The 18,050-nt window shown below is 55.0% G+C and overlaps 2 long non-coding RNA genes across 2 annotated transcripts in view; both read right to left on the bottom strand.

Moving 5' to 3' along the window:
- Window positions 1-1,939: 1,939 nt before the first annotated feature.
- Window positions 1,940-8,894, bottom strand: LOC118527177 (uncharacterized). The gene is made up of 4 exons (XR_013445267.1): window positions 8,339-8,894; window positions 7,395-8,203; window positions 5,832-5,969; window positions 1,940-4,780 (listed from the first exon to the last, which is right to left on the bottom strand). It is a non-coding gene; the product is annotated as an uncharacterized LOC118527177 (long non-coding RNA).
- A 2,678-nt stretch (window positions 8,895-11,572) lies between these two features.
- LOC118527179 (uncharacterized) overlaps window positions 11,573-18,050 on the bottom strand; it is a 32,184-nt gene continuing 25,706 nt past the window's right edge. Inside the window, exon 3 of the long non-coding RNA XR_013445266.1 lies at window positions 11,573-15,369. This is a non-coding gene — a long non-coding RNA (uncharacterized LOC118527179). The remainder of the gene's footprint in view (window positions 15,370-18,050) is intronic.

Raw genomic sequence — 18,050 nt, forward strand, 5'->3', positions numbered from 1 at the left:
GCCACACAAGGAGGCTGGGGCAACCCGATGTGTTCACTCGACTCTGTGCTCCCCACGGCCTTTGCAAGTGGCCTGCACAGCTCTGCCCAGCCTGCCCCTCTGCCCACTCATGCCCCCTCGATCCTACTCCACCTGCCCCCACCATACCCACCTGGGCTCCCCCAGCGCCAGGCCAGCCCCTTGGCCCGCGCAGGGCTTCACTGTCCTCTGCCCAACCGCCTTCCCCAACCCCCTGTGGGAAGTAGCCTGCATGCATATGTGCACCCCAGCAGACTTGGGTCCCTGGCCCCGTCCACTGTTGCCCAGGGCTCTTACCACCGGCAAACACACTCTACTTCTGGTGGTTGTGTCACTAGGACACGTGCAGAAAGAAGGGCACACTCCCCAGGAAGTGGGCGGCCAACACGGGGGCAGGTGGGACCCGGGGGTGGAGAACGTGGAAGTGCACACTACGGACGTCCAGATTCAAGCAGGTTGGTGAGGATCCTTTATGCCAGGGGTCCCCAAACTGGCCCGAGGACCAAATCTGGCTACCTGTTTTGGTAAATAAAGTCTTACCGGAACCCACCCCGCCTCATTCACGCACGTGTCATCTGCAGCTACTTCCGAGCCGCAACGGCAGAGCTGAGCAGTTGCAACAGAGGCCATCTGGCCCACAGAGCTGAAAATATTTATTTTCTGGCCTTTTACCGAAAATGTTTGCCAACCTCTGTTTTCAGCTGTTGATTGTCCAGCAAATAATGCGTGATAGTCATTAGGAGGATGGGGCGAGCGAGGTGGCGTGTTACTTGGCCGTACAAAGGAGGAGAGCACTGACCCCTGCCACAACATGGATGAGCCCCGAGGACATGGTGCCGAGTCAAGCCAGGCGCAAGAGGCCACATGGTATATGATGCCAGTTCCGTGACATGCCCAAACAGGGACATCTACAGACAAAGTAGATTAGTGGTTGCCAGAGGCTGGGGGAATGGGATGATGGGACCTTTTGTCCTCCATTCTGGAGGTGATGGAAATGTTCTAGAACACTGTGGTCGGTGCTTGCACAACCCGGTGAATACTGAATTGTTCGCTTTCCACGGGTGACTTGGGTGAATGGGAATCACATCTCAATAACTGTGTTTTTTAAAAAGAAATGAAGGGATATGGGGAATTCATAAAGCAGATTCCTGCTGGGTTTCCTCCAGCCTGGGGTGACCATCAGGGTGTCCTGAGCTGTGTCCGGGGTGAGGAGGGAAAGTTGCAGGCCGTGCACTTGGCAAGAGTCATTCTGTGGGGGGAAACACCGGCCCCTCCACCACCCCAGGCTCAGCTTCTGGCTTGTGATTTCTGGGAGAGACCCTGACAGACGGGTACAATTGTCCCTTCAGATGTGCTCTGCCTATGGAAATGCAGAAGAGCCAGCATTAAAACAGCAGCCGACTGCCCACAGTTCCGTGTCCTGGTGGGACGGTATAGTGCACCCTTGAAGGGCGTGAGCAGGGATTGGGTAGACCACCGTCTTCCAGACTGGGGAGACAAACGCTTTGCGCACAGAGACAGATGCTCCGGGAACTGTGGGGTCTCCACACCCCACATCACACTTGGGAGCAAGGTGAAGACACTTTCCAGTTTCGTCGGCAAACCCTGGAGGGAAAGATCTGTGGAGCATGATGCAGCTGCAGAGACCAGGAGACCAGGAGTCAGTTTCATGGAGAAATGAAAGGAAGGTTCCAGAACAGTCAGGTGGTCAGGGCCTGTCCGGACCTGAACAGGGGGCCTTCCCTCAGAGCAGGATCTCCATCAGCACTCCTCACATCCACTCTCTCCCCTGCCTGACCCCATACAGCCCCGAGTCCTGCTGGCCCACGTCCTCCACCCACCGCCGTCATCCCCGTGCCAACCCCCTTGTCTCAGCTCTGCTTCCAGGACATCCCAAACCAACCCAGTTTTTTTTTTTTTTTTTTAAGATTTTATTTATTTATTTGATAGAGATAGAGGGAGAGCACAAGCAGGGGGAGCGGCAGGCAGAGGGAGAGGGAGAAGCAGGCTCCCCACTGAGGTGGGAGCCCAACGTGGGGCTCGATCCCAGGACCCTGGGATCATGACCTGAGCCGAAGGCAGCCACTTAACCAACTGAGCCACCCAGGCACCCCCAACCCAGCTTTTTAACAGAGTGGTCTGCAAGCGCTTCATAAGAGGTCCATGTAAATATGTCCGGCACTGCGGGCCACATGGCCTTTGGTTCCACAATTCCACATCTAGAAAGCAGCCATTGGCAAAACATAAACTAATGGGCACAGCTGGGTGCCAATAAAGCTTTATGGACAAAAACAGGCAGTGGGCCGGATTCGGCAGAGGGTCACCTTCGCAAAAGGCAACTCTGATGGTGTCACACCCAGCCCTTGCCAGTCCCTTGGGACATGCTTCCTGCCTTTCACACACCTTCCTGGTGTGTCTCCAGATGCTCCCACTCTCATGTCCAACACCCAGTCATCCTTCCAATGTCAGCTGAAAGTCCCCTCTGCAGAGACGGGGCCCCTGACACCCCAAGACCACACAGCCCCCCTCACCTGCTTCCTAGCACCCACACCTTTTCATGCTCACTACACAGTGCTGGGGCCGGGGGGTCCCGTCCACCTCGCTTCACACAACAGGAGGACGGGGTCCACCTCACCGCCACGGTACCCCCAGTGCTCGGCACAGAACAGGAACTCTGTAAGCACATGGTGAGTTAAAGAACAGAAGGATGGAAAGATAAGAAAACCCTAGGTGCTTATAGGGTGGGACTTGGGAAGTGGTACAGTAGCCTCTTTGTGACACCGAGCAACAAGGAGCTGAAAACGCCATAGGACTGAGAATGTGTGGCGGGAGTTTGTCCAGGAAAGTTCAGGACAGGCTGAACCAAAGCATCGTGTCAATGGGCAGTGTTTGTTGAATCAATGATTTCCATGCAGAGTGACCCAGCCCGTAAACACTCTGAGTTCAGGGGAAGGGGAGGGTAGGTAGTGTGGACTGGAAGATCACTGGGATGTCGTCTCCTTCACAGAACTCTCCAGCACAAAGCCCATGCGGGGTGGACACAGATGGGAGGTGTAAGCAGGCCATCCCGTTTAACTCCAGCCAGGAGTTGTGAGAATGGGGAGTCGGGTTAGGGTGGGAAATGAGGCAGGCCACGTCCATAAAGTCAACTCAGGGCCAAATCGGAGGGGGTCCAAGGCCATGCCAAGGAGTCTGGACTTCTTTATGTTAGGTAACAGGGAGCCACTGAATGTTCTTGAGCAGCAGCATGCCATAGAAGTAGCTCTGCTTCTGAAAGACTTCTGTGACAACAATGGGATATACAGGCTTGGAATTTCAGGGGGGGGCGACAGGGAGGCCTCGGCAATGGTCCAAGTAGAAGACAAGGAGTACCTGGAAACTAGGGTGCAGGAAATAAGGCAAGCAGGGTGAGGGGTGTGGAAGAGAAAGGGCAAGGAAGGGAGACATGGGAGAGGGCCCCACAGAAGCAGCCCCAGGGCCGGTGCCGACAGACTGGAGAGAGACACCAAGATGAAGAACCACGGCGGCCAGGGGCGCCCAAGCCCCGCTCCTTTTGCTCTTAAGGAGTTGGGTCCGACTGGAAATTCACGGGCTCACAGCTGCTGGCTGGCCTCCCGACACCTCTGCTTCTGGGTGCACGTAGCTAGCAGTTAGAAAATACAGGTGGCCACATGCTCAGACGGCAAGGAGCAAGTGATGTGGCCCCTTGTCCGGGGTCTTCAGCACGGAGCTCCACTCCCACCACGTCTAGGCCCCCAGGATGCTTTTCTCCTGCAGCTGCCCTTCGTTAGTGGGAACACCAGCAGAAAACAAGAATCAAGGCACAGTTCCAATCTGGCGGCGACCCCTTCCATCCAAGGGCCGGGGATGCTTGACAAATGAGCCTCCAAGAAAAGCAGTCTGCACAGAGCAACACGGTGATGAGCTCAGGACACTGGACATGGCAGCAGGACAGCTCCCCGGGCCGAGGTTCAGCTTCCCGGCCTCTGTGAAGACGCAGCTAATGGGTTTCTTGATTTTGAATGGCCTCGCGTCCTTCTCCATCCTGGAGAGCTCCACTTTGTCCAGACAAACCTGTCCCCCCTCCCACAGACTCGTGCACGTCGTGGCACGGAGCAAGTGAGCAGCTCTGGAAACACGCTCCTGCATGGTACCTGGTTGGCGGCAGGTGCTGAGGGAGGTGGAGGGATGGTTTGTGTGGGGGGAGGAGGAAGACAGTGGGAGGGGGGCGGGAGAGCGCGCGCAGAGCACTGGAAACCTCTTCTGACCTGATTCTCAGTGGCCTGTTCTGTGAGCTCATGGGGAGACCATAGCAGGGTCTTTAAACCTCCAAGTACCTCCCACCCCCACCCCCACCCCACATACTCTTGGTGCATCCTCAGTGTTCCAGCCACACATACCAACCCTGGCTAGACTCTAGAAGCCCACCAAGTACAGGCCTGGACACCGAGCACCGACATTATTCTGTCATGGAAAACATTGAGGTCACCATAAAAACCAGCCTTGCACCATAAGGAAGAACACAGGGGTCATAACGAGCATCCCAAGCCTGCTGAGCAGTTAGCATGGCTGCTTCCCCGGGTGTTTCAAAGAAGGCTCAAGGGCTCTTGGGTCAGCGCATCAGCAGGACACCGAGGGGCTCATCTCAGTGGGGCGCCTGGTCGGTCTCAGGACACAGGTGACGTCTTCTGGATGGAGTCCTCAAGACCACACGAGCTCACAAGTCAGAGGAGGGGACAAAGGGCGAGGACACTTTGTTCTTCTGTAAAAATAACAGAAAAGACCCCTAGGTTTAGTGGCCCCAACACAGGCAGCCCAGGGGAGGGACTCACTTTGCTCATGGGTTTTTCTTAAGCTGAGAATTCACTACTACAAAAAGGAAGGACTCACAGTTCTCACAAAAGAAAGACAGAGGAGGCCTTAGAAGGGAGTCCAGAGTCTCTCTGTTCTCTAGTTCCTGATTTACGCATGCGCAGCGGTACACCTGCTTTCTCCCTCCCTCCCTCCTTGCTCCATCCATCCATCTCTCCCTCCCTCCCTCCCTCTATCTCCCTCTCTCAGCCTGTGCCCCACCACACCTACGCTGCTTGCACCCCTTGACCATTGCTGCTCCGGGTTGCAGGTGCCCCTGGAGGCTGGCGAGGGCAGCCCAGGTAGGGAGCTCAGACACCTAGACGCACACACACACACACACACATCCTGGACCCCCATCCCCACCTATCTCTACGTCAGCCACTCGGCCACTCAGGTCCTTCCCAGATGGCGCGCACATGGCAACCTTGTCCACTCAGCAGCCCACAGATTCCTGCCGGGGGCATAAGGAGACGGGGTGCAGGGGGCCGAGCCGGAAACCCACGGCAGCACCTCGAGAGGCGCCGAGGGTCAGGAAAGGGGGTGGGCGCCCTGCGTCTGTCTCAGCCCAGCTCGCGGCCTCGGGATGAAAACTGGAAGTAGACAGAACTGTCCCCAGCACCTGCAGGGCCCCAGATCCAGCTGGGAGCAAGGAGGTCACCTCGGGGCAGCCAACCAGGGGTCAGTGGGCTTTTAACAGTAGTCGCTGGATTGTGTTCAAGTCACATCTCCCAGCAGCCCGGGGGGGACATGCTGGACTAAGGTGCTGTTCTGTTTGTTTTAATTTAGGTGACATCCACTTAACATAAAATGAACCATTTGAAAGCGTACAACTCGGTGGCTTCACAGGGCTGGGCAGACACCAGCTCTATCTCACTCCAGAACATTCTCAGCACCCAGAGGGAGCCCCGGCCCAGTGAGCAGTCAGTCCCTCCCCGCTTCCCCGGCCCCTGGCCACCTACCGGTGCTCTGCGGTCTGTCCGCACGCACCTGCCCTGGACATCTCACACAGGGGCCGTCACACCACACGGGTCCTGTGTGTCTGATTTCTTTCTTGGCGCGTGTTTCCAGGTGCATCCATGAGCAGGATGTCGTCAGGGCTTCGTTCATGGGGGAAGAACACAGGCTCACTTTTTCTCACCCCATAGCGGCGGCTTTCGAAAAAGCACTCAGGCAAAGCAAGAAAGGACAGTGCCGGGTCACCCACAAGCGCCCTCACAACTTCGTTTCCCCAGAGGAGCAGGAGGAGTGAGAGAACCTAGAGGACAGGGCTGGCAGGGGGGTGGGAGGCGGCGGCAAGTCTGGCAGCGGGGAGGCTGGGAGGCAGCAGGGGCACGTCCCTGCCGCGCCGACCTTCACCGGCCCAGGACAGGTACGGACGTGCTGAAGAACAGATAGGGGCCGCCCGAGTCACCCTGGCCGGAAAACACCTGGGTCTTGCTGAGCCGGAGAAGCCAGCAAACCTGCAGGCCAGGCCCTGGCCCGGGTCCCTGCCCAGGTTTCTGCAGGGCAAAGCCATAACCGCTCAGGGCTCCGCTTGCCTCTCACAAGAACGGGTGCGTTGGCAAGACCAGGGGTCCCAAATCTGGGGAGAATCCAGAGGGTCTGGGAACCTGAATGGGAAAGCAGTTCATTCCTTCCCACACTCCCCTCTTTGACAATTTCTCACTCGCGGACACCAGCCCCCAGCCAGCTGTCCCTGCCACAGACACACGGGCATGTCCATGGCACGTGCCAGGTGGTGCATACATCGCAAAATATCACCCGCCGTGGTCATTATTTCTGGATTTAGGTGCTTCTTAGACCCGCCGCTACATCGAGTTAAGTAATTTGTTCAAAAGGAGCACCTTCAAAAGCCAAAAAGTAGAAACAACCAAAATGCCTATCAGGCGATGAATAGATAAAGTATGGTATCCGTGCAATGGAATAGATTCAGACATAAGAATGAAGGTCTGACACCTGTCACCACGTGGATGAACCTGGAAAACATTATGCTCAGTCACAAAAGACCACATTTTTATAAAATATTCGGAATAGGCGAGTCCGTGGAGAAAGACCGGAGGTTACCAGGACAGGAGGGGAATGGGGAGGACCCGCTCGACGGGTTCGGCCAGAGGCGGTGGACATGGGCGGGGGGTGCCTGGGTGGTGCGGCGAGGACACTAAATGCCACTGAGTTGGACACTTTAAAAGGGTTCATTTTATGTTACAAGAACTTCTCTCCAACAAAAAAGCATATACAACGATGTCTCATTTCTTAAATATTTTGATAATTATATTTTAATACTATAACCCTAGGAAATCTCTTTTATGGATTTAAGACTATTTTGCTGAGAAGGGGTCCGCTGGCTCCCCCAGATGCCATAGGGCTCCTTGGTACAAAAGGGTTGGAGTCCCCTGGACTGGGGCCCTCCATGGCCCACTCTTCACCCTGTTTACACCTGGACAGGTAAAGCCCAGCCTCCCGCCCCTCCCAGGCCCATCCGGCACTGTGTACGAAAGCCGTTGGCAAAACCCCAAGCACACCCCTCATCACCACTTGGTCTCTCATTCCGTGTGAAGACTCTCCGATCTCCAGCAGTCATCTCTAAACATGCAGAGGTCCCAGGAAAGGAAATTCAGCAGCGTAACCGGGGTGAATCTGCAGACAGGTGAGACTGGGCCAGGTGACAGGTAGAGGACAGTGGAGCTTCAGGGGGCGCAAGCAGCAGAAGGTGAAAGAGGAGACAGGCAGAGGACCCAAGGGTGCAAGGGCTGCCCTGCTGGGATTTCCAGGTGCGTCCAAGGCCGGCTTGCCTCCCTGAATGGGGAACATCGTGTCACTCTGCACCTGGAGGTGCCTCCCGCCACCCAGGACGGGTGCAGAGTGCCCTGAGCACCTCTCCCCAAGCCCACCCGGCGATGAGCGTACCTCCACCCCACTCCCATCTGAAAGTGCAGCCCCCTCCACCACCGAATGCAGGTGCGGGCCGACCGTTCTTGACTCGAGCCTTCGATTCCCCTGTCTGCCCGTCTGCATCTGCAATCCTAGGGAGTATTACAGGCCGCCTCTCCACCCTGCAACATGCTAGGTGTTCATAAGCGACGATTGCATGCAGTCCTTCCAATAAGCCTGCATGCTATTACAGATGGAGAGACTACCACTCAGAAAGGGAACCCAAGACCCACGCTCTCTCCTGCAGACTTCCCCCCTCCCGCCCTGAGAACATCATCTCTGTCTCCAGAGTCCTCTCGACACTGAATCATTTATCGCCTGCATGGAATGCTGCTGGGCTTCTGCACGCCGGGCCTGTGCCCGTGGGCTGGAAATACAGCTGTAAACAGGAGCTCACGTTCTAGACAAAGAGACAGAAATCCAACAAGGTAATCTCAGATTGCAGTAAGTGCTGCATGAGTCAGGATAGTCTACGCTCGCGCAGGCCCAAACAAAGCCTGAAAGCTCAGTGCTTCGTGGAAAGGTCATTTCTCACCTATGATCAGTGTGGTTCAGCAGCCCCACTTGGCAGCTCTCCTCCTGTCGGTGACTCCGGGCTCCAGGCTCCTTACGTCCTGGGCTCTTCCATCTTACACAGGTGGTCGCCTTGGTCACCGTGGAAGAGGAATAGGGGGTGTGGACGGTCCCACAAGAGGTTCTGTGGCAAGGTCTGGATGTGGCGTCTGTCACCTCTGTCCACAAACTACCGGCCCCAACCTAACTGCAAGGGAGGTTGAAAAACACAGTCTTCTTCGAAATCCAGGAAGACGCAAATGAAATGGAATTTGATGACCACAGGACATTGTCTCTACCGCAAAAGAGTAAAGGAAATAAACAGAATGATAGAACAGAAAGTGGCTGGGATGAGCAGCCCATTTTAGATGGACGGGCCAGGGAAGGTCACTGTAGGGCGTGACTTGAGGGAGCCAGGCAGGAGACAGCCTTCCAATCCCAGGGAACACACAGGCAAGTGCAAACAGTTGGTGCCCGAAAACAAGAGGCATGTTCAAGGGACAGAAAGGAGGTGGGCAGGAGCAGGCAAGGGAGAGGGGGAGACAAGAGGTTGGCCATGTGGTGGGCAGCCCCAGTACATGTCAGAGTCACCTGAACCCTCTCCCAGGGACTCTGACCTAATTATTCTGGCCTGGAGCCAGGCCTCAATTCATTTTTCTCTTTAAGAAAATAACACATATGCCCCAAAGTGCACAAATCATAAATGTGTGCTCAATGATTAGTCACAAAGTGGACCGTCCATGCACACATCACTGAGATCAAAAAGTAGAATATCACAGACCCCCAGAAAGCCCCCTCCTTCCCCAGTGACTCCCCCTTCCTCCTCCCCAAAGATAATTACCTCCATGATCTTGCCTGTTCCTAAACTCTGTATGAACGGGATAATACAGTTGACATCCAATTTTGTGCCTGGGTCCTTTCACGCTACATTATTTCTGTGAGGTTCATTGAGTATAGAGGTGCTGTTATGTATCCTCCCACATGAATTCACCAGTTTTATTTGGCCCTACTCCTGTTGAAAGACTTTTGGGTTGCAACCCATTTGGAGCTATTAAAACGACGGTGCTGTGCTCACTCTCTAGAGCATGTGCCTTGGTGCACAGGTGCGTGTACATTCCTCAGCGGATGTCTAGGAGTGGGGCAGCAGGGCCCCGGGGCTGGCATATGCTCAGCTTCAGGAGATTGTGCTAAACAGTTTTCCAAAGTATGAATGTTCCGTGGTCCTCTATCTTTACCAGCCCTTGGGGTCACCAGTCTACTCATTTTAGTCATCCCACTGGGTTAGAGCAGTATTTCCGTTTGCATTTCTCTGACGACTAATAGGACACTTTGTGAAGTACTTGTTCAAGTCTCTTACCCATTTTCCTGTGAGCCCCTTTGCAAGTCATATCTCCAGAAACATCTCCTGTCCTGTGCCTACCTTTCCACTCCCTTAATGGTGACTTTTGGTGAACAGGAGCCCTTCGTTTTAATATAACCTCATTTGTCCATCTTTTCCTTTATGGTTAGTGCTCTTTGTATCATGAAAATATTCCAGATAGTCTTCTATATTATCTTCTAGAAGGTAGAATTGACCTCCATATATGGTGTGAGGTAGGGGTCAAGCTTCCTGGGTTTTTTTAGGTGGCTATCCAACTGACCCAGCACCATTGATAGCAAAGATCATCCATGCCACTTTCTTGAAAGGGCCACCTTTGCCTCATATCATATGTTGTTTACCCATATATGCTGGGTGTGTTTCTGGGTTCTCTACTCTGTTCATTGGTCTGTTTGTCTAACTTTCTATTCTATTTTTTTTTTTAACCTCTCTTGGTGACTCTGACATGTAGCCAGGGTTGAGAACCACTGATCTAGGACCTTGCAGTTTATGGTAATAGGTTTGAGTGTTAGTCTAAATGCAAGTATGTAGATGCCCAATAAGGGATTTTCAGAGGAAAAATAGATTAAAATTAGAGACGTGGGAAGAGCGATGCCAGAACCATGGGGAAAGGTCCGGTGGAGTGGGTGGGGAAACTGGGTAATGGGCCGGAAGCCAAGATGCTCATATCAACCCATGCTGCTCCCTACTCCTTCTCTTCTTCCTTCTCCAGACTTCCAGATCCACCCAAACCAAAGTGCAAAGAAGCACCGACAAAGACCAGAAGGAAAGTTTCCTGCCTGGGTGACCAGCCATGCTTACGGAAATCGGATCCCACTTGCAACCAGTTTATTCTCAAGTTGCCATGGCACTTCTGTAATTAATGGCTAGGTTTTAATTAAACATTGATTAGCCACTAATTAGTCTAATGATTAGTCCTGGGGAAGAGACAGGGCTGTCAGACCCCATAAAGGAGACAGGGGGAGATAATGAAAGATTATGGCTTAGGTGGAAGTGCTCTTCCTCCCTCCCTCCAAGCCAAATGTTTTCTATGATTTTGGTCTATTATAAACGATGCTTTCAATGTGAATTTTTCTAATCGGTTTGAGTCTTATGAAGTCCCAGGCGACTAGTGCAAGGAAGATTGAATCTATTTGCCTTTTCATCAGATTTCAGCCTCTTAATGTAGCTAAAGAGCCTTTTCCCACTTAGAGAGGAATTAGTTTCTGTCTCCACAATGAAGTGATCCTGGGCTGAGGCCGTCCCCCTCCCACGTCCTTTGTGGGGGCCCAGACCTTGCCAAGGACTTCTGAGATGTGAGTGTAGCAGGGCTTCTCCCCCAGAGTGGATTCTGCAAGCACCTGATGCCCCAGGTCACCCTTCCCTCATTCCCCGACCCTCAGTCCTCCACCAAAAAGAGAGGTTGGGTTGCTGCACATGGACACAGCTCAGCGCGAACTGCATTTGAAGTTACCCTGTAAGAAGTTAACTACGTGGTAAATCTTCGCAGGAGGAGACACAGTATGATGATATTGGTTAATCATCCCCAGTGTACCTTTTGTAAGTTTGGGTTTATGCACAACAATACAAAACTCCCATAAAGCCCTGTGCTGAGCACAAAGCTCGGGAGAGAACAGAAGCATAAAACCTGAAATCCAGAGAGGGCTTCAGGCCGGGGGAAGACGCCCGCTCCTGAGAAGGCAGGTCCTGACGAGGAACACTTACCAGCCTTGAGAGTCTCAGCATTTGCCTGTGGAAGCTCCTGGCGCCGCCAGAAACACCCCAGCCAGGGTCAGAGAAAGCCTAAGACTTGGAAACCGAAAGAAACACTCATGCTGCTTTTTTTTTTTTAAGATTATTTCTTTATTTATTTATTTGACACAGAGAGAGACAGCGAGAGAGGGAACACAAGCAGGGGGAGTGGGAGAGGGAGAAGTAGGCTTCCCGCGGAGCAGGGAGCCCGATGTGGGGCTTGATCCCAGCACCCCGAGATCATGACCCGAGCCGAAGGCAGACGCTTAACGACTGAGCCACCCAGGCACCCCTCATGCTGCTTTTTTTTTTAATTGTAGTAAAATACACATAACATAAAATTAGCATTTCAACCGTGTATGAGTGCACAGCTCAGCGGCATCAAGTACGTTCACATTATTGAACAACTGCCACCGCCGTCCACCCACATCCTCACCATCCCAAAGCAAAACTCTGTGTCCATTAAACATGATCCCCCTCCCGCCTCCCTCAGCCCCTGGCACCCCCTTCATCCTACTTTCTGTCTCTATGAATCTGACGACTCTGGGGATCTTGTATCAGTGGAATCTTACAATATTTGTCCTTTTGTGGTTGGATTACTTCACTCCACATGATAATCTCAAGGTCCATCCACGTTGTAGCAGGTGTCAGAATTCCCTTCCTTTTTCAAGGCTGAGTAATATTCTGTTGTGTGGCGGTTCCCACTATGTTTACGCATCCGTCGATGGACACATGGCTTCTTCACCTTTTGGCCGCTGTGGGGAATATTCACACTTCTCCATCTAGCATGCAAATGTAGTTATCTGCGTCTTCAGGTGGAAGATCAGGTGAGACAGGACACTGCAAGCCCCCCGGTCTCTGCTTTACTCTCTTGAATCAACAAGGATACCCAAGACCTGTTTCGGCCCCGAGACACCATCCGCATTCTCACATCTCCGTTTATCAAGTTTTCTCGTTGTGTCCCAATAGCTTCTGCCACACGAGCGCATCAGACATGTTCTGCCCAGCCTTTGTCATCCTGCCAACACTTGCCGTGAGCCGGGGCAGGAGGCCTCTTCACTGGGAAGGGGGCCTGGAGCGGAGCCCAGAGGGAGGGCCTGGAACCCGGAAACGGGGGTCGGAGCCCCCCTCTGCCCTGATCCAAGCAAGTCCCCAGGCCTTTCTTTGCTCAACCGTAAATTGGGTGCCACCCCCTCTGGCTCTAGGGAAGCCACGTGTGGGGCCCTGGGCTGTGTGCCACGTGCGAGGCGTGGCATCCATGGATTTTCTGGCTTTCGACCCCGGGTTCCAGGAGCAGGAGTCAAGGGGAGCTCTCTCTGAGAGGAGGGGTGGGGCTCCGGCAGCAGAGGGCAGTACCCTGAGCTGTCACTGACGCCTCTTCCAGGCGCTTCTGTTGCCGTGGAACGCCTAGTGGCCACTGAGGGCAAATACGTACTTGGCCAGCCCTCACAAAAGCCACTTTCCTGATGGTGGGACATTAATCCCCACGATAGCTTTCTTGTGCTGACTTCAAAAGTTGGGAAATTTGGGGCACAGAGCTGTCACGTACTGTGCCCACGCTGAGCCCGGAGTCCCGTGGCAGAGACAGTGAGCTGGCCCCAGAGCCAGGCATCCAGTGGGGCCTGCCCTTCCCGCCGCACCCCCACAGCATGCCGGGGGGACCAGATGTCCGGTTCTGGCCAAAGGGAGAGGAATGGAAGAACGTGCTGTCACTCCCAGACTGAGGTGGCCACGTCCCAATGGACTGTCCCTACATTGCCTCCCCAGCCAGCTGAGTCCCTCCTGGGGAAGAGGTCAGCAGACATTGTGAGCCAAAATAAGCATGCCGTGTGTTGGCTCAGGGGCGTTTGAGGACTGCCTGTCTGGTGGTCAGCAGGACTGAGACATCTCTGCACACAGCCAAGGCCACGCTCCAGGGGCGGCCTCCGGCCGGGCTAGGTGAGGATGAGGTGTCGGTTTCAGAGGGAGGCGTTGGCCCTGATGGAGAACCCCACCATGGCGTGGGCCACGGTCATGCCTGCTCATCGTGGACAAGGCCAACCCGCGATCTAGCCCCAAGCTGGGCTACTGGAGGGTGGTCCCGCTCAGCCTCCCATGGTGGGCTCAGCAAAGGCTGGGCCAGGATCTGGCAGTCCAGAGAGACAAAACGCAGCCTTTGGCCTTGGATGCTGATGAGTTCAAGAGGGACTAACCACCCAGGGGGTGAGGTGGGGTCCAGACATGCAGCCCACCGGAGGCTTGGGATTCCTGGGTGATTCCTCAGTTCGGTCTTAAAGGCGGGCCAGGTGCAGACACATGGAGCGGGCACGCCAGGCAGAGGGCACGGTGAGCAAAGATGCAGAGGTGCGAGGAGGCACACGAGGGGCCAGTACCATGCGGCGTGGCAGACCAGCGGATGGCAGGCGACAGGGAGCCGCGGGCTGTGCTGGGCAGCCAGGACCACCAGGGGCTGGGTGTGAGCAGGAGAGGGCCCCCAGCAGGTTCCCACCCTAAACCTATCACCTTAGCAGCAGCAGGGAGCATGGCTAGCGGCAGGGGAAGGAGGTGTACCCGACGGTCCTATGGCCTTTGGAGTCCAGACAAGATGGAAAGCACCCCACGGTTGAGGGGTCGGCAGCAGGCAGAGGCCCGGCACCGGACGCCCCAAAGAACGGAGGTCGGATCTAAGACTGGGCTTCAGAGTGCGGGTGCAGGAGCAGTATTTCCAGCCGAGGCACAGAAATGAGAGGACGTTCCAAATCCAGCTTCCTCTCAGAAGGAACCCCAGATGAGTCCAAGGACAGTCTACCACGATGGCAATATTTAGCAAGAACAAAAAAGAAGCAGCCATCATTATTGGAAGGGACACCTCTGAGACCATTAAGCACCCAGCCTGAGCTCAGGCAGGGAAGGACCACTTCTAGCTGGAGGCGACAGAAGGCTTCCTGGAGGAGGTGACATTTGAGTGGGGTTCTGAAGGCTGTGTAGGATTTCCAAGAGTGGAAATTTCCGGGCACATGCCCCACACAGAAGTCCTGGGCCAAGGGACGAGGGACAGAGAAGCGCAAACAGTGACCAGACACAGTGAAAGGGGACAGGACAGCCCCACCAGAAATGCACTCAGTCATTCAACAAAGCATGAATCGGCTGCCCAGGTCTGGGTTCAAGGCACTGAGACTACAAGCTAAACGGAGCCAGTGGGTAACAAGGCTGAGCGTCTCCAGGGCAGGAGCGGACAGAAGGTGAAGCCAGATGCAGAAAGTCCTCCAGCGGACAGCTGCTGGGGACACCGGACGCCAGGTGAGCTGGGGTCAGACCGTGCCGCGTGAATTACTTTTCCCATCCACCCGAAGCCCACTGGGGTCCTGTGATCCGTGTGTGGCCGACTGTTGCTCATCACCATCCTGCCTTTGGGGTGCAGCTCCGGCCGGAGGGGTGAGCTCTCCCACGGCTGGCAGGGCCGGCCCGTGCGCTGGTGTCCCCGGCGCATGGCTCCCCGCCTCCCGCTTCCCTCTGCATTCACTCGCAGAAATGCACGGATATTGATCACTGCCCAGGTCTCATCAGATTGGGGAAATCGATGGGGTTAGGTCACAGGGACAGGCAGCCTTCCTCCAACCCACACGGGCCCTGGCCAGTGTGCTCCTTGCTGACTTGCATTTTAAGGATAAAGAGGCAGCTGTCCCTTTCGCCAGAAGGCATTTAAGGATTTTAATCTCTTCACTGGGGGAGAAAAGGCAGGTCTCAGCCGATGCACAGTTCAACGCAGCTTCAAAATAAAGCAGCCTCCTTCTGGGGCGAAGGTCACGGTTGGGACTCACTGCTGCCGGCCACTCGCTATGTAACGTGTCCAGCCAGCTCTGCAAACTGAAATGCTTGGGAGGTTCCTGATACACAGTCGGTGGTGACGAGGCCTGAAGGCGGAGCTGGGGACAGAAAGAGGGCCGGGTGGGCGGGGGAGGCGTCCAGCGCTGCCCAGCCCCAGCTGCTCGGCCCCCCAGCTCCACGCTCCAGTCCCCAGGCGCCACTTCAGTCCCTGGAGCCCCGGACACACAGGCACACATGCACCCCATTATCTTGCTGCACCGACTGAAATCTGTCAGCAGCGGGGAGAGGCAAAGGGCTTTCGTGCTTTTCTGCAAAGGACTCTTCCACCGGTGCTCCTGAGTTCCTCCCCCTGTACCAGAGCAACGTCTTGGAGACCAGACCCTCGGGATGTTCATTTACCCCGGGAGCAGTCAGCTCCCAGAGGTCCTCTTGGCAGGAAGGGTGGGGACGAAAGCTATTCCTCTCCAGCTCTCTGCTGCAGGACCCAGCTGCTCCCAGCCTGTTTGCTGCCCTCGAAGTCCACCTGGAGGGGAAGCAGGCAGCCCGCGGCGGAGCAGGTGGGGCCTCCCCAGGGGGGTGGCGTGGGGCCCAAGGGCCAGCCCACGCCCGCAGGCTGCCTTCTCCCGGCCAGCCCCGGAGCCGTGCCCTCCCAGCCACCCCCACCCCCCAGGAATAAAACGGACACCCATGGAAACATTTCCTGGTGAGACAGCTGGGCGCCTGGAAATTGCTTCTGTCTGGGTGGCATCCAGAGAGCTGTTTCCGAGGCTGCTGATGGGCCGGAGTGCCCAAAGAACACAGAAGGCTGACAGCCACACAGGTCAGAGAAGGGGTCCAGATTCCCACCATGGTCAAGGAGGAAGCCCATGGACAGCCTCGAACCTCAAGAGAGCCAGGCCTTGCTCAGTCACTGGGCTTACCGCTGGGAACGACAGCAGCCCTTGGGGAGACACGGAGCACATCGGCAGTAAAAGTCATAATGTCACCACAAGTGCCTCTGAGCGCTATGAAGAGAAAACCGAATGCTGTGGTAGGAGGTGACAGGCCGAGGGCGGAGACACATCAGCATCAGCTGAGACCCAAAGGTGGGAGGGCGTATCCCCCCAGGGATCAGCAGAGCCCCAGGAGACCGGCCTGTGGACCTGCACACACGTGTGCACACACAGAGATTCATGCACACCCACATGGATGCACACACACATGCACACAGAGGTGCACGTCCATACACACCCACGTGGGTGCACACACATATAACACACAGATGTGCACGTCCATACACACCCACGTGGGTGCGCACACACACGTGCGTGCACACGCAGACGTGCACGTGCAAATACACAGAGGCGTGCACACCCACGTGGGTGCACGCACACACAAGCACACACGCAGACGTGCACGTGCATGTACACAGAGGCGTGCACACCCACGTATACCCATGGGTGGGTGCACACACACATATACCCATGCGCACACATAGATGTACACGTGCACATACAAGTACATATACACACGCATATATACACACATACATATATATATAACAAAGACATGCATATACACATGGATGGACAGTTGTATCTGTGCACATATACGTACGCATATGCACACAGGTGTGCACATACACATAGATGTGCATATGCACATACATGTGTGTACACAAACATATAGAAATACACGTGCATATATGTGTGCATACACATGTGTATAGATATATACATGGATGTGCACATGCACATATGTAAATATGTATGCACGCATGTGTACATATATACACTACTCGTGTGCTTTGATGTACATTTACAGACACGTGTACATGCATATGCATGCACATGCATCTACATGCACCAACACATACATACATACACTGCACGCACACACATACACGCACTCTTGCAGGGGGACTTTTTACAGGGATTTGACTCCCCACCACAACTGTCGGAGCTAGGTAAGCTGTCTCTCTGAGGAGCGTGAGGTCCACAGGGCAGGTGGCAGGAAAGGGAGGGTGGCTGGCAGGTGAGAGGTGAAAGGGGGTGGAGAGTGCAAACCCTCCAGCATGAGCTGGAACCTGCAGGGACAGCCACTCTGGCCAATACCCCTCGCCCTTAGAAATGACCCACCCATTACCTGTTGGGGGGCTGAGACCTGTGTGCAGCTTGGAAATTTTCATGATTATAGGATGTCTAATTGAGGTCCCTACAAGTGTCTTCAGCGGGTGCCCTAGAAGAAGCGCCCAACCTGGGGGTTCCTGGTGGGCAACTCCCATGAGGGCTCCCAGAAAAGGCAGAGGGGGGGCAGGAGAGTGGCAGAAGGGGACCTCAGCCTGGGGCCAGCCCTTTGCACTTCCTGTCGCCCGCTGGTCACGGGGGGCGGGAAAGGGGGTGGCTGCAAACCGACAGATCCGGCGGGGCATCAGTAGCACCCTCTCCAGCAGGGACCCCTCTGGCAGGTCCTCTCTCCCTCCTCCTCCCCATCCTCCCACCTGATGGGCCTGAAAACCAGAGCATGGCAAAATTCTCTCCTTGTCCCGAGACCCAACACAACCCAGCTCTGCCTGGTCACACCTCCTGGGGGACCCACCCAGTGATGGCAACTATCGGCACCTTCCGGGCTGCCCAAAACCTTTGGGAAGGCGCCTTGGATCCTCACAAGTTTAGCGGTGCAAATAATAACAATAATTAAAAGGCAGCGGGTCCGGGCTGCATTGATTTCTTGTTTTATTTTGCTCTGAGTGGAGCTCATCTTATGGCTACTATTTAAATGGGCAGGGCAGACAGGAATT

This window comes from Halichoerus grypus, chromosome 2 (assembly GCF_964656455.1).
Source record: "Halichoerus grypus chromosome 2, mHalGry1.hap1.1, whole genome shotgun sequence".
NCBI lineage: Eukaryota > Metazoa > Chordata > Mammalia > Carnivora > Phocidae > Halichoerus > Halichoerus grypus.